The 16,329-nt window shown below is 41.3% G+C and overlaps 1 protein-coding gene across 2 annotated transcripts in view; it reads left to right on the forward strand.

Moving 5' to 3' along the window:
- Positions 1-16,329, forward strand: part of KIF26B (kinesin family member 26B) — a 285,789-nt gene that overhangs the window by 71,143 nt on the left and 198,317 nt on the right. The gene's annotated exons all lie outside the window — the stretch shown is intronic.

The raw sequence follows: 16,329 nt of genomic DNA on the forward strand, positions 1-16,329 counted from the left end.
TCTTATACTATTTACTTCTGTTTTCAGACTTGTTTTAATATGGAATGAGCAGACCTTTGTGGAAGACAAAGGGACAAAATTTCTGTAAGTCCCTGCATGTTATGAGCCATTATGGCTGAAATATGTCCCTCCTTGTGGAAGTGCTTTACAGCCTTGTTTGGCTACATGAGGAATCACCAGGTTGCAGACTACTGATTTTACCCTAAAAAATGTTTTCTGTTTTAGACAGTGACTTAGGCAACCTGTTTCATGGATTTATCTCATGAGCCATGTACTAAAACTGTAAATGAAACGTGACACAGGAATTACTTTATGGAAATGAGACCTAAAGGCATTTTAATACATTTAATTAAGAATAGACTTAAGGCAGTGTCCCAAATCTGTCAGCAGGACGATAGTTGCTTCCCACCCAGGTAGAGTATGCACCACAGGGCTGTGCTGCACCAGTTTGCCCATTTTCTCCTGCTTTGGAGTGTGCCACAATGTATTTGACAGTAGACTTGATCATATGTGTTCTGAGCCCAGTTTGTACATACAATAGGTGATTTCTGCTGTGTCACCATAAAGGAAGCCTAAGGATTTCCTCATCTGAGGAAGTAAGGGAGAGTGACTTTCAATAGTGGTAGTTGCTGCAGTGAGTAGACATGGTGAATAAACATAATGAGCATGTATAAAGATGGGGAATCTTTAGCAATCATGTCCCAAATGGTGATTTGAACTCTGCATGGGTTTTGCCCCTTGCTTAATTTGCTATAATTGGCTTAATTTGCTAACTGCTCTGCCAGGTACCACAGCCCACACAGATCTGGATTGCTCCAAAAGTCATGAGGAAAAGTGTCAGGAGCTTCTCATCTGAACATCAGGAAACCCTTTCACCATGCAGGTGCCTGAGCACTGGCTCAGGTTGCGCAGAGAGGTTGTGGAGGTACCTTGGAGCTACTTGAAAGCTGTCTAGACCTGGTTCTGGGCAGCCTGTTCTAAATGGTCCTACTTGAGCAGGAAGGTTGTATGAGATCACCTCCAGAGATCCCTTTCAGCCTCACCTGTGATTCTATTGCTTTGATTCTCTCACTCAAGATTCTACAAGTACTCTTGGATGAGCCAGAACTGGGAACTCAGGCAAGGAGAATATAGATACGCATGGTTCTGCATTTTCTGTTTGGGGCTAATGTTGTCAAGGAGGAGTCAGAAGTATTTATTCATTGCACTGCAAATTCCTTCCTTGAAGTTAAAAACACTTCTAAATGTGATTGAGAGGAATAACTTGTGCTGTCTTCAAGACTCTGAGATGCATTTTTGTATTGTCTTTGCTGATTTTGTATATTATTAAATAGCAAGGGAGATTTTCTGTGTAGATTTTTTCAAAACATAGACAGGAGGAAACTAGCATAACAGAGTTCAGGATAGAGAGATTTTGGCGCTTATTTATGTGTAAGAGGACTGGGAGCACCTTATGCATCTGATATGTCTGATATAGCCAAGAATAAATGTGAAAGCAATTGCATACAAAGCCTGACTGGGAACAGGGGCAGGAGATTGAGTGGGAAATGAGAGGTTTACATCTGTTGTGGAGGATGGTATAGAATGTTCTAACTATGCAGGTATAACTCTCCCTAGAAATAAAATGAACTTAAAAAGTAGTAGGGTATTCAATGCTTATTTAAAAAAAAAGCCATAAAAAGGTCTGAATGTATATATGCGTGTCAGATTTCATTAGTTATATTTGCGCTGGATACCAAGTGATGGCTCTGTAATCCTTCCCTTTCCACGTCCCTTAAGTTTTACATAATAAATTAGAACATCCACATCTACAGATGTGGATGCCAGAAAAGGTCTCTGGTGGAATTTTGTGAGCATGCCAGAAAACATTTTGTGGATGGTAACATGGGAGAGTAAGTTAAATTACAATACTAAATGCAGGGTTTAGTTGAGAACACGAAAAGCATTTAAAATTAGGGGAGGGAGGGGGAGTTGAACTTCCCAGTAACTTCAGACTGCCAATCCCTTTGGTAATCAGTGGAGTCCTCAGTGGGGACTCTGTAAGTGTTAATAAAACAAAAAGATCCCAGTGTTCTAGTATCAGTTCTGGAAAACCTTACATACAGTTTGTGTAGTATTGATGATAAAATAATTTCAGACAGAAACTGTGAGCTGGAGCCACGGTTCTCATTATTAATATCAAACTGTACAAATGGTTGCAAAAATAGCTAAAATGCTTGTAATTAAAAATGTCAGTTTGATTGTGCAATGCAACTACGTTTCCATCTGCAAAATTGGAGTACGGGTAACAAAAAATCCCCTCCACTTTAAGCATACTAAGTGGAGCCACTGTGTGCTTCCAAAGTGATCTGTTGGCATGTAGGAATCAGGGCCTTACATACAGCTCCCAGTTTGCAAATGCAGTTTGTTTTTCCTATGGAACACACCTAGTATTCCTGCTAGCTTGATTAGCATTCTAGGATTTTTCTGCCTGTGTTACTCTGCTCATCGGAAAAAGTAAATACAAAGTAAGAGGGGATTATTGTAGGGCAATCTCTATCCTTTGCCCAGGTCCTGAGTAGAAGGGCTGACAATGGACGATTTGTTCCATTTTTGTGGTATATTGATCACTTAGTGATTGCTCCTTTCTGTTTTTTGTTTCTCTCTTCCCTGTGCCCCCGCCCTCCATCTCCCCCCAGAAGTAAAGCCTGTATAATTTTTGTGAAGAATTGCTCTTCTGACTGAACATGTGGAATATCTAAAGCCAGGCCTCAGGTGTAGTGGTCTAGTGGCAATGAATTTCAAGAAGTCATATAAGGTGGCAATTTCAGATTTGGAATCTGGTCTTGGATGTATTACACCAGGTCAGTTGAACTGGGTCTTTGGCTGTATTGATGCCCCATGACAATTGATCCTTTCCCATGCACAGTCAGTCATATTCAAAGGTGCATGACAAGCACCAAGTACATGATACTTCCGTGCCAAAAAGGGCACTTGTCCTTCTGATAGGTGGTGCTGCTGCCCTAAGCAGCCTTAGCATAAAACAGCCCATACATGATGGTGTCCAACAAGGCCTGGAGAAACTCGGGTTCCCTGCTCAAGTTAAGATGGGTTTCTACCGGACAAGGGGATTAAGGCCACAACATTAAGGAATGTAGAGGAGGGAATTCTCTCACCAGCTCCCAGCTCTGCAGGCTATCCTCACCTTTACTGTTGCAGCCTTTGTAGTTGGTTTGCTCCTTAGGAGCTGCCACACTTCAGTTGCATGGAGAAGGAGAGGTGATGGCAGCACTGACTTCACCTGACCCAGCACTCTTCCACGTCTGCCCTGGTGAGCTGGATTTCGGGACCACAAGTAACATGATGACATGTTTTCAGCTGCTCAGCAACTCACCTTCTGCATGAAGAATAGACAGTTGTCTTACTTGGCCATGTGTGAAGGTAGACAGTGCAGATTGTTAGGAGATGGAGGGTTTAAACCCCAGAAGGCTGCTCTGCCAAGTGGTGTGGGGTAAGGGGGTGCAACCATGCTGCTGCATGGAGAGAATGGTGCAATTGGGGAGGATCTAATAAGTGAATCCTGGTAGAACAGCTTTGGGGGTGTAGAACCTCAAGATACAACCCTATGTTTGGCAGATTTTCTTTGAGAGGTTACGTTGTTCACTGCCAGGTGTCACTTGCTCAAGTGTCCCTGTTGCTCCTCGTGGCTTATCTAAGGGTTGCAGTCACTGAGGTCCAGGATGCAGATACCGCTGTGGGAGCTGCCAGCAAAGGACAAGAACAATGCTTGATATTGCTGTACTTTGTGAACCTAGCCTAAACTCACAGTGGCACCGTTAATCACTGCTGACCTGCTCAGACTGCTTCAGCTCTCCAACTCTCACTCCATCTCCATCTCTCTGCAACTCTTCTGCTACACCACTAGAAACAGCAAGATTTGGTGCTAATTCCAGGACATTATACTCCTTAGCCCCTGCTCCATCTACTTCAGAGAAAAAAAGAGCAATCTCTGATGGGAACTGTCCAGGTCTGCCTGGATCAGAAATAGTAAAGATGTGTATGAGAGATAAATAGAGAATAATAATAAATTTAAATAAATGAGACCCAGGCTCTGGAAATGAAAGTAGGGAAAATAAGGTGATGCAATGGTAGGCGAGCTTTCTATCTCACAGCTGTTTTCTTTCGTTATATGTAGCTTTCAGCTATTCAGAGAAAAATAAATCTAAGCCAGTAAAATAACAACTCCTTTTTTTCCCCCCATTACTTACACTGTTTTCCTTGAAACATCTTTACAGGGTGATGTTGACACTATTCTTTTTGTTTGTTTGTTTAGGGATTTTTTTTTAATTTAAAATCTAAATCCAGATGTTCTCTTGTCTCTCAATAAATAACAGAATTTAGATTTATTTTTTTTCAGTCTGCATGAATTATGCAGGTAAGTAGATTTCATAATGTGTTTACTTAATCATTGGTTGCTGAAATTCTTAAAAGGTGTTTTAAGAGCCACTGGATTACTCTACTGATCGAAAATAAATTTTTTTGAGAAGGAATTTCTACATTTTCTTAAATTTAATTTGATTTCTGGATCTATAGACCTGAATCAGTAGTGGAGAACCTGGAGTTTGAGTTTAGAGGGTTACTCTGTAGATTAATTGCAGGAGGTGTCCTTGGGTAGAGGGGAGAGGGTGAGTAGCCTTACTCAGTGTATTTCAAGAGCAGTGTCATAGTGGCAATGACTGTCTCTATAACTATTAGCTTCATTCTTTCAGATGAGATTCCTGTATTCCTGTTGATTATGGTGTGACTGGGTGCACCAGGAGTCCTGTATTAGTCTGAAGTCACGATCAGTGTCTTGTGTTTTTAATTTTTACAAAGGTTGGAAATCCATTCTCCTTCCCACTGGTTAGAAAGCTTTTCATCTGACACTGTAGCTTGAGGTACATTGTATTTTGGTTTAAGGACAGCTAATGTTACCAACCCCTACTGGAAGTTTTTCTCCCTCTTCCTTTTTTTTTTTTTTGGTATGTGTGTATGTGGCTCACTTGGGGACTATTTGGAAAAAGATTTGTAATCTTAGCCTTCATCAGACCACACAAGTCAGGAGGCTGATCCCCTCTTGGGCTTGTCAGCAGTCAGCTTAATCAGGAGAGAACATGAGCTGTGGTTAGAGTGGGGGAGGTATGTTTTTAGCCCACACTTGTAGATCAGTGTCATGGGGGGCCAGCAATACTGTGCTGTTTGGCAGTGAGGGCTCATTATGTGCTGTCCCCTGTGGTCCCACAGCAAGGGCTTGAGGCTTCTGTTCACAGTGAATGGATGTGGGGAGGGGAGTGCTTGGCCTCCTCTAGCTCTGAATGCCTTCATTGAGACCTTGGTGAGAACTCTTTCCAGCTGAGCCCTGTTGCATCCTTCACCATTTGAATTGTTTGAGACCTTGTGAGGGTGTGGAGGATGGGATATAGGCTGTGGAGGCTGTGAGAACCTGAGGTTGCACAGTGTGAGTAATTTTGAATAAACCCAGTAGTTCTGAACTGAAACAACATCTACTTTTTGAGTTTGGGATACTCTTTTTTTAATAGGTGACAACAACAAGAGGTTATTTGCTGTACTCCAAAGTTCCCACAGTGTCACAAATCTGACCATAAAGACACGTATAGAAATAGAGCATTTACCAGCCTGTAGAAGTGCAGTGGTAAATGTTAGACCATGTTGCTTGCTCCTGGCTGCAAGTATTCAGAAGCAGCAGTGTTCTCAGGGGGCTGACCAAGGCCCATGGAATCACATTGTACTCTATACCAACTTCATTTGGCTTCAGGTCCATGAAGGTTTCTTCTATACCCACATCATCAGATTCCTGGCAGCCAAGTAGCCCGTCACGCTGCTGGACCCCAGCCAGTACTTTCCCTCAGAGCAGCCTTGCATCATGCAGCTGTGTCAGCTTGAGTCAGTGCTGGTGTAGTAGGTGCCTTCTGGATCACCTAGCGTGGAAGCAGCCCAAAGCAGGTTCTGCAAAAGCCATAGTGAGTGGAGTTGGAGCTCTCCTCGTGTAAAGCCACACTCAGCAGCCCAACAGCTTCCATCCTGACCATGGCTTCCTATCTTCCCCACACATCTTCCTGCACTCACCAGTCCCTCAAACCCAGACTCTGTCATCTACCCTTGGCACAAAATACCAAACCCTATGCAATCACTGCCTCAGCAGATGCAGGCAGAGTCTGCTGAATTGGAGCTGAAACATATGCTGAAGTATACACTTTAGCTTATAGTTCGTGTAGAAAGTCACACACTGACACAGTGTAATGAAATTTAGCAGGTAGGTGTGCAGCGGACTTGAGAGAAAAAGGCCGTGTCATAACACACGTTCTACCATGTGTGTTGGCATAGTTAAACAGTTCAACTACCCCAGGGCTGGAGTAAAGAGCTTTGCCTGGCAAAAAGGTGTCCTGTGCACAGCAGTTTATCCTTGTGATGCATGTGAGAGAGTTGTGACAGAGTAATTCAGTTCCCACTGAAAGTTGTCAGATTCCTGTTACTTTCATTAGTTTCTTCAGGATTTTGTTTTTTTTCTTTCCCTTTGCATACTGCAAATATTCATGCTGTGCTAACCAAACATAAGCTGATCTTGCCACTGAAGTGGAAATCTGCAAACAACTTTGCTCATGAAATTATTCCCAACTGAAAAGCTGAGGTGTGCTCCTGCCTCTTGCCCTTTATTCCAGGTGGAATAAATGTTCTTTCATGGCTGCTCTAATGCGTTTAGATTTGGCTGCACAGCAGTTGGGGGCACTCAGCACCCTCTAAGTCAGATTTTTACTTTTCTGGTGCATTTTTGTTTGTTTTCATATGTCTGTAATATTTTTCTGCAAGCATAACAATGGTATCAATATATCTAGACTATTGTACATGAGAAATATGTATAATGTAATGAGATCAGAAGTGATAGAATTTTAGAGGGAGCAGTGTACTTACATATATAAATTTCACTTCCAAAGAAAAGCCTTTCATATGTTATGTCTCAATTTAGGTGTTCCAGGGATCACAGGCAATGAGTATAAGTGATTCCATGTGCACAAAAGAAACTAAGCAAAACCATAATTAGACAATTTGATAATTAGATCATTAACAAGCTCTTAATATAACTGTGTTAATGGAAACAGCTATAAATACAAAACTATATCTGGTTACTGTTTGGTATTTTGTCAAAGCTTCAAAGCTGAGGAGCTTTGACAAGCAAACATAACTCATGCTGAGATAATGTAAAACTGTTAGAAAAAATGTCAATGGGTTGTGCTGGGATTTTCCTTAGTTCACAGTATTAATAAAAACAAACCCATGTGCTAATAAAAATCAATGAATAATGTCTTGCACACCTGAAGTGGTAAGTATGGTATCAATTAACCTGAAGCTGGGATTAGTGCACAGAGTGAGGTGGGGTGTGACAGCTGAGGGGCAGGAGAAGGGTCAAAGGGTATCTGCTGGGTTTGGGAGTTGTGCACCTGATAAGCCTGGTGAGCCTGAGGCTGGAATCCAAAAGCCTGTGCAAACCAGAAAGGAGCGTGGGCATTGTATTGCTGTCAGGAAAAAATAGGATGGTGGGGCTTTTCCCTCTCTGAGGTAAAAAGGGGGTTTCCAAGAGGCTGAGTCACTGAAATGTAGTTTGATCTTGGACACCATTGGAGTTTGCAGAATCCTGATGCAGAAGCAAGCACAGCAGCCCTTGTGTGGGTGAGTGAGAAGGAGGTGATAAATGATAACAGGCCAAATGTTACTGAGAGACAACGATTTAACAGATCGAAGTGAGACTGTGAGAGCCTGTATGGCTACACAGCAGGGGATGTTAGCTGCCTGTGGAGCAAGTGACTGTCAGCACCTGGTATGTGGCTACTATTTAAAGCAGCAGCTTGCTGCAGGCCTGGTATGTGTCAAGGAGGGTATTTCAGACAGGTGCTGTCAAACTTCAGAGTTGCTTACAGGATACACTTATGCAACTTTTTTCCATACAGAACAGCATAAAGTCTTTTAGCAAAGCAGGGTGGCATACAAATTATTAATAGGAATGTTGTGACCTTCCTTTTAGGTCAGCAATTGAGTATCTTTGCTGACTGCATTAGGAGACCTTCAAATTACTTGTATCAGAAATTAGGGGAAAAAAAAATTCTTTCATAGATCTTTGCCTTCATTTCTCCTCTTTCCCTCCTTCATCCCCTTCCAGTCTCATCATCAGCTTCAAGTAGATATTTCGTCTTCTTCCTCTACAGCCTCTAAAGGGTTGTGCACTTATCTAGGACTTCTCAATAGTCTTGACTAACCCTCCAGCTTTCTCAATGCCCATTTGCTTGATCCTGGGTGCATTCCCTAAAGAAGGCATGTAACAGCTCTGTGGGCATTGAGGTGTATGTTTACTTCAGTCGAGAAAAAAGCTTACAGAAATCCCCAGTCAATACTAGTGTGAGATGTGACTGCCACTGAGTGGTAAGAGCAGGTTTGTATGCAACTTGGAATGCTCTGCATGTACAAGGATTTGAGAATTAGTGCAGAGAGGAGACTCATTTCTGTTTCCAAATTACATGTTTGCAACAAGTTATTTATCTAATGAAAAATGGAAACATAAAGAAGAGACAAATACATTTCAGTTTTTCACGTGCCTCTGACTGTGGATGTGCATGGGAGGGATTTCATTATTGCTGGGAAGTGACTATTGTCTTTGTGATCTACTTTCCCAGTGGTTAGGAACAATATGAATTCTCCTGTTTCCTACATGGCACACAGAAAAGCTCCATCTGATTTGAAGAATTTTATTTGCTAAGATTGAGATTACTTGGGTTGCCTGGTGTTTTCACATTCAAGGACATGAAAGAAGGTCAATTTAAAGTGTGAATTTCAGATGGCCCTGACAAACTTCAGCTCTTCAGGTTTTAACTGACCATAATTAGTTCTGTACTAAGGTTTGCAACGTTCTAATTCTGGTCAATCTCTGACCTTCCCAACTCCTCTCCAGTCAAGCTGAGAACCATGGAAATCTGATATGTCAGAAAAGAAACTGGAGAAGAGAGCTTGAAAGACTGTTGCTTGAGGAGAGGATATCTAAGATGAATGAAAGGTAGCTTTGCTGCACCACGTTGGAACATTAGTGTGAAGTGGAGAAAATGTTAGAATTGTGTCCAAAAGTCAAGTGATTCAAAACAAACAGAAGAACACAGTAACCCAAAATTAAAACGAAGATTGGACATGCAAAGGCAAAGCTCTTTACCCTTTGCAAAAGCCACCAATAACCTGTATCATTCTATTGACTTTTTTTTTTTTTCCCCTCTAAAACAGTGATCTTGAATGGAATTTAAAGATACTAATGCTTCTTAGAGTGGAGAGAAAAGCATAAGAGTGAGCCTTCCAAAATGGTTTAACAAAGTAGGATACAGAAGTAAGCTGCAGTGATCAAAAGTTTCTGGTTCTACGATGCATGTCAATTGTAGACATGTTGAAGCTGAACAAATTTGACAAAAAAATGTAACATATTCAGTAGTTCTTTTGAGAATGTTAAGTTATGAAATAAAATCCACGATAATCTTTCTAATGATTGTTTACCTAAAATAAAAGATTCTCATGTTTGAAAAGCAGTTACAAGAGGTTTCAGTTTGCTACAAACCTCTTTTTAAATCAGGGGAACAGTAAGTATATAGGTGTCACAAATACTATCCTGACCTTTGCATCTGTGATGTTTAGTTACTGTACTTCAAGTATGACACTTTTTGAGAAATCACTGGTTGCTGTGTCAATAGTAGCTCTGTGCTGGCATTTGTCAAAGAACTGTAATGCTCTTCTCTCAGGAAAAGCAAGCTAAGCTTTGAAAATGTGGAGGTGTGTCAGAACAAGAATTGCTACTGTAGCCCGGTTGCTCAAAGAGGAGGTTCAAGTGATCTGTCGATTTAGTGTTTATCAAAGCTTGGAATAATGGGAAGGTTTGAAAGGATCAAAGAAAAAATAATATTATTGCAGTATTTTAATGTGACTGGCCCACATAATCATAGGTCTGTCATTCTTATCCCAGATGGGTTTGAAAGGATGGGGAACAGGGTATCAACTGTACAGAACAGTGTCTTTGTGAATGGTAATCAGCAGGATTTTATGAAAAAAGGGTATCATATTTGCCACTATGGCGAGGAGTGAGAGTAACATTTGGTTGATAAAGCAAACAGTTTGCAAGCTCACGAAAGCATCTAATCCTAACTTAGTAGCTAAGTCAAATTTATATCTGGACCCCAGCTGAGTGAAGAGGCAGCAATAGCCACCAACTTCAGTGAGGTGACTGGAAACTTGACCAAAAATGCATCTGTAGTACATCTGGGTTCCATGCATGACACAAAACTGCTTATAGCAGGGAATGATACAGGGACGTACCAGGGGGTCAAGGGGAACAGTCAGTTGAACACAAGCTCATAGTGTGCTCTGGTGGCTGAGAAAGCAAATGCAATCCTTCCACATCCTGGCAGGAAAGTAGAAAGCAAGGAAGAGAGAATAGAGCTGCTGCGTTTTCCAGCATAAGGGGTGAGGTTTCTGCAATTCTAAGTTGTATCCATTCTTTGTTCTCAAAGGGATGCTGACAAATGCTGCCCTTTCAGCAACAGCTGAGTTTGTCTGCCACATAGCTGTAGAAGAAGCTTCCCTCCAGGAGACCCTGTGCGTGCTGTGGCCAGAGATTTAATCTGGGCTGCAGGGCTCTAGACAACTGCATAGCAGAACTCATTGGCCAAGACTTGGATTTGCACTACTGAGTGTGTATTTAGATTTTCCTGCTGCTATTTCATCTCTTCTTCCCAACCCAATTAAAAATCTGGCTGCTGTCTAGCTATTGAATGCTAACACAAACACCTGTGTGCCAGATGTATATAGCTGTAAGTCCGTCAGTGCTGATCCATCATCAGAGCCATGAGCCATAAGCCAATTCATGGAGCAATTGGAAAACACTGCTTATTTTTTTCCCACCTTTTTCTATTCTTCCTCCCTATTTTTAATCCTCCTATTTTCTCAGGGTTTTCTCTCTTCTGCTTCCTGCTGCTGCAAGTTTGCTCAGACTTTCTGTCTCTTTCAGATAAGAAAACAGCCTAAACCACAGAAATACATTTTTTTGGCCACAGAGTGGCTGGTTTATACTGACAAGTGTTAAATTATAAAAGTCCAAATGTCAGTTGTACATGCCAGCTCAAGAAGAACGCCTTGAAATACTAATGTTGTGAGTGCTACCCTGGGCAGGATTAAGACTTGATTTTTGAATTCCCCCTCTTTCTGAAAAGAACTAGTCCCCCGGATGTGTTTTGGAGATACCAACTGTAGGACAGGGTGCATTTTTGAAAGCGAAGACTCAAGTCAGCAGTAGAAAGTTCAAGTTTGAGGGACAAGAATAGTAATAGTTAAAGAGGTGGGATATAATAATACTGCAGAGATTTTACTGATAAGACTGTCTTTTTACATGGGCTTGCTGGAAACAAGCTAATATAAAAAGCCTTTCTTATTCTACTATGCTTTCCTCGTGATCTCTGTTTCTCCTTTCACCGAAGTTCCCTACTTACAGCTCTTCAGTTTAGGATTGCCTCCTCTCTACTGTCCCCAGTGTGCAGTGACAGTGATTATGGGGGGATGTTCCTGCTGGGGAAAGAGAGAGTTTTAGAAGGACAAGAGGGGAAATATGTTCTTTTCTAGCAGAGGAGATAAGATAGTTTTATTTGCTCAGCTGGGAGTGATAACGGATGGCTTATGTGAAGAAGACATTTTGGGTGTGAGGGATGACTTCTGTGGCAAGGAGGGTAAAGCAGTGTGATTTTGCCCAGAGAAGATGCCAGTTGCTATATACAGAGCAATAGAGCAAGGGAGGCCAGTTTGCTGCCCCCTTGGTCTTGCTTATGTGCAACTTCGGCTTTTACTTACCGAAACACTGCTTGTGCTAGCAGAGATCCTGCCAACTTGGATAATTCAGAGGATTCAGTGTTTCAATCTCCAAGGATTACTTACCAAAGCTAACTGATTTTTATCCAAGGGTTCCTGGCTCAGTTTGATGGTACAGTACTACTAATTTACAGTCACTGTGTGTATCCTGTCATGCTTTCTTTAAGGCTTCCCTCCTACTAAAGTTTCTTAAGTTGTTCTACTCCTTGCCTGTGGAGAGGGAGAATCTGGAAAACATACTTCTTCCTGGGAAGAACTGTGATTGATGCTTTCCCCTTTTCTCCTCACCTTGTGTGATGGATTATATACCAGCAATCATTACTGCCTGGACCATCTCAGAAACAAGAGAACTCCATGAGTCTTTTGTGAGCATCTTCAAGTGGAAGCTGACCTCTGTGATTTAGTTAATATTGACTCTTTGTTTTTCTGTAAAGAGCGGTGAGTAATATTTGTGTTGAAGAACACAATTTGTTCAAAAACATCTTGAGATCCATTGTATATTTGAGTTTTCTCTGAGGTAATGGCGTAGGGTTACAATGTATAACTTGCATAAGCTGTTGTTGGCCAAATCAAATGCAGTTGTGTATGCAATTTTAGAGAGTATGTCCTTTATTAGTTTCTGCCTGCTGTATGCTTGCAAAAGAGTAGAATGTGTACGAGGTGTTTGTATACAAATCTATGATCAACTAGTATCCATGAGACATGTAAAAGTGCAAATTGTTCATCTTATTTCTTGCCTGTTTCTCTGTCCAGCAGTTGAGCTCATCCTGCTTCCGTCGTGTCTCCTTGTGAGCTTTGTGTAAATGTATGTGTGAAACAGGTGGTGCTTCATGCTGGAAGTGGTTGTTTGCTTTCTCTCCTGAGGAAGATGTGCTCTAAGCTTTGTCATCTGCTTTCTTAGCAGTGGAGTTAACACATCATGAGAACTATATAGCAAGGCACAGTTTTATGAACGGAGATGAAAGAGAGGAGGATGCTTCTGCAGTCCCTTTCATGATCATACAGTAATGCTGTTCCTCCTCCCCCATGAAATTAGGACTACATTTACTCTGGTAGAGCTGTCTGTGTAAGAAACATTTCACTGTTTCTTAACTAGTGCCTGTTTGCTGGGTACAGGAATTCCTTAGCCTACCTTGCGTCTCTAAAATGCAATATTTTGTTCCCTCTTCTGTATTTCCCATGTGGGTTTTTAGTTCAGTAACAAAGATAAGGAATTAGTTACTATCTGGTTACAGTGGAGAAGATGAGGAACTAAACATATCTGGAATTGGTGTTTACTTGACCTTGAAAACTCAAAGCTAAGGTGAAAAGCCTTCTTGCAGTATAGATCAGCGCACACTCTGTTTAGTTCACTGCTTGCCTTGTGCATTTATGCCATGGTCTGTGCTATGTCTGATCTCCTGAAGCTTTCAGACCTCTTACATGCCTTCATTTGTTTATTGTAGGAATAGGAGTTTACAGTAATGATGTTTATACTAAAGATGGGTAAACCATTACAGCAAGAAGAGAAACCATCGTGAACCTTTGCCCTGAACTCAAACCAAACTCTTTTGTGATTTTTAAAGTTCTGTTTCAGTTTTCAGTGTCACTGTACTTTGTTCCATCAGGACTAGAAATGAGTGCCAAAACATAAATGCTATTTCCAGTGTCAACCTCAGATTTCACAAGCAAATCTGTTCTTTTGCCAGGGAGTGCGGAGTTTCTTAGACCTCACAAGTTTTGGTAGTGAATATAACCTTTTTCAACTTCTGCTGCTCAGTGCAGCTAGCTCAAATTACTTATCCAGTGAGGCTTGCCTGTCGCTATTTTGTATGGGACAAGATACTGTTTATTGAACTATTAAGCATTCCCAGGGGAATGTGTGCAGATGATTGCTTGCAGCTGAAATACTAAAACAGAAAGTGTGGTGTAGCTGCATTTCCCTGCTATTCCAACAAGGATGTAGGGACTGTCCGGCTTTGGCCTCCTCCCTGCTAAATGTGTTGTAGATGTGTCGTCAGCCACTTCTGTGAAATTATAGTGGATCTGCCCAGTGCAGAATATGAAAGTAAACTCTCTAGGCTCTATCGGTTTTGTTTTGAGAACAAAATGTGACTAATGTGCTTCTGGAACCTGTGTTCCTCCAAATTTATTTGCTGTCCTGTAGGCTTTTCTGTTTCATATCCCAGACTTGGATCTAGGTAGAACTGTCTGTCTAGTAGAGTCTGTGATATATTAGTAGGGCCAATCTTCGGAGCAACCAATTCAGGTTTTGCCTGTTTCTCCTTTCTGCTCCTGAGGAGGAACAGTCTTTCATCTTCCCTTCCTCCCTCTCTCTCTCTGTTTATTGTTGTATCAGAGAATGATCTGCTGTTTGTTTTAACACTGAGATGAAGCTGAATTCACTGCTGTCCAGTACTCTGTAAAGTTGGTGCGCTACTTGAATATTTATATCATGCTGACATTTGCTTATGTTAAAGAAGGCATTATTTCCTTGGAATATTTATCATAGTATCCTGGAATTTCCATGTTGAACTGCTGCTGGATCTCAATGTTGTGTATAATTACCTGTGTCTAAGCCCAGTTGCCTTAGGAAGTTAACTTTCAAAGAACAACAGCTACCTTTGTGACACTTGCTAGCTGAAGGAAGAGCTGGCAAGGATTTTTCCCGGACTGATGTGGAGCAGCCTGGAAAGAAGACACACACCCCACTTCAGCTATATAGGTAGCTTTGTCTAGCTCATTATGGGAAAAGTAGAGAGTCATTTCCCTGCACACCTGGCATCACAGAGTGAGTGCCTATATCCAGTGTGATCTGTTGACCTAGTTATGGTCTCGGATGGAAAATATGATTTGACATCTTTTGCATCCTGTTTTTTCCCCCTGATTTCCATCAGTCCCTTTCCCAAAGGTTAAGGGGGAAGGGTTGTTACAGAATCCAGTTCCTGCCTTCCTGACACACTTTGAAGCTCTGACCCCCTTTGTGCATAGAATAGAAATGACCAGCTTGAGGCTTGATCAGATCTCAGCCTCCTGTTGTTTCCCATCAGCTTATATGACTCTCCTGGGCTTCTGGGGCTGGAACTACTCTTTTGCTGCTGTGCATAAAGAGGCACCGTGATTTATGAATCAATTAATCACTGCATGCTGAGGAGCTGTTCACGGTAGTTAAACAGTGAAAATAAAATGCTCAAGTATATTATAAAGATGGATCATAATGAATATGACCCTCTACCAATGAATTCTCTCCCTCCCTATATTATACCCCCTACCCACTTTTCCAGCACAGCCACACTTATCAAGACATGAAATTTGTCTATCTTGATGGCACAGGGTTCATCAAATTACTTAATTACTTGATAAGGGTGCTGCCTATTTGTGGGATTTTTTTTCCCCTCACACACACATGCATCCTTTCAGTCTGATTTCAGTTTGCTGCTAAAGCTATTAGAGCCACAAAGATGGAGAGAATAAAAAAGATTCTGATACTACTGATTAAACTTCTTGAGTAGTCATAAGAAAATCCACCAATAAGTCTCCAAAAATTAAGGAGGGGCAGGTGAAGTCTACCCTGCTTGGTCTGTAAAACCACAGAAATGTGGTGTGAAAATTCCAAGAAATATTTCTGTCAAATCACTGTCACCTTTTTGCTCTGTGTACCACACACATCATTGCTGTGAGTTTCTGAAACTGCCTGATACTGTAAGAAGTAGGCGAGTTTGGTGCTAAGTCTCCGTTAAGACTGCTGTTTGGCTTCAGAACTTACTGAAGCACTTTGCAGTTTGGACCAGCATTCAGATCAGGGCGGCATATTGCTCAGTGGGGAGCACCACTGGTGTTCAAATACCTACCTGTGAGATAAGGCTATGAGGCAAAAGGCTTTAAACTTGATTATGTGATTTTGCACCAAAACTATGCTTTTGGAGGAGAAAATTAGTTCTTAACAGATTATTAACTCTATACATGTTGTATTTTATAAATAAAATTATTACTTTATTATACGTTATCAGCAGATACCCAAAATAGTGGTAGAACATTTCAGTAACAGAAAGGTGATTTGTTTTCATTTGGATTTTTTTAGGGTTTTTTTGGGGTGGATGGGATTTGGCTGAAAAGTGCATTCTTGGTAAATGACTTTATCAACTATCCATCTGTTTTGAATTCTGAAAAGGATTTTGGGAGAGTGATAATACTTCTGTTTTTTCATTTTGTTTCTTTACAGCAGTCTTTGAAGTGTGACATTTTTGTTACAGAGTATTTCCTGGGTTTTCTGAGTACCAAAAGCTGGCATCGATGAGCAGATGGACTTATGAACCTTGCTACAAGTCCACTGGCTACAGTGGAGTTGCTCTTAATCTCACCTATGTAACTAAGAGTAGATTTCATTCAAGCCAGAAACTAGGTGCAGTGGTGTGAAGCAAGTTAATTCCATTT

This window comes from Manacus candei, unplaced genomic scaffold (genome assembly GCF_025592945.1).
Source record: "Manacus candei isolate 608988 ecotype Guabito, Panama unplaced genomic scaffold, ASM2559294v1 h1tg000017l, whole genome shotgun sequence".
Lineage (NCBI taxonomy): Eukaryota > Metazoa > Chordata > Aves > Passeriformes > Pipridae > Manacus > Manacus candei.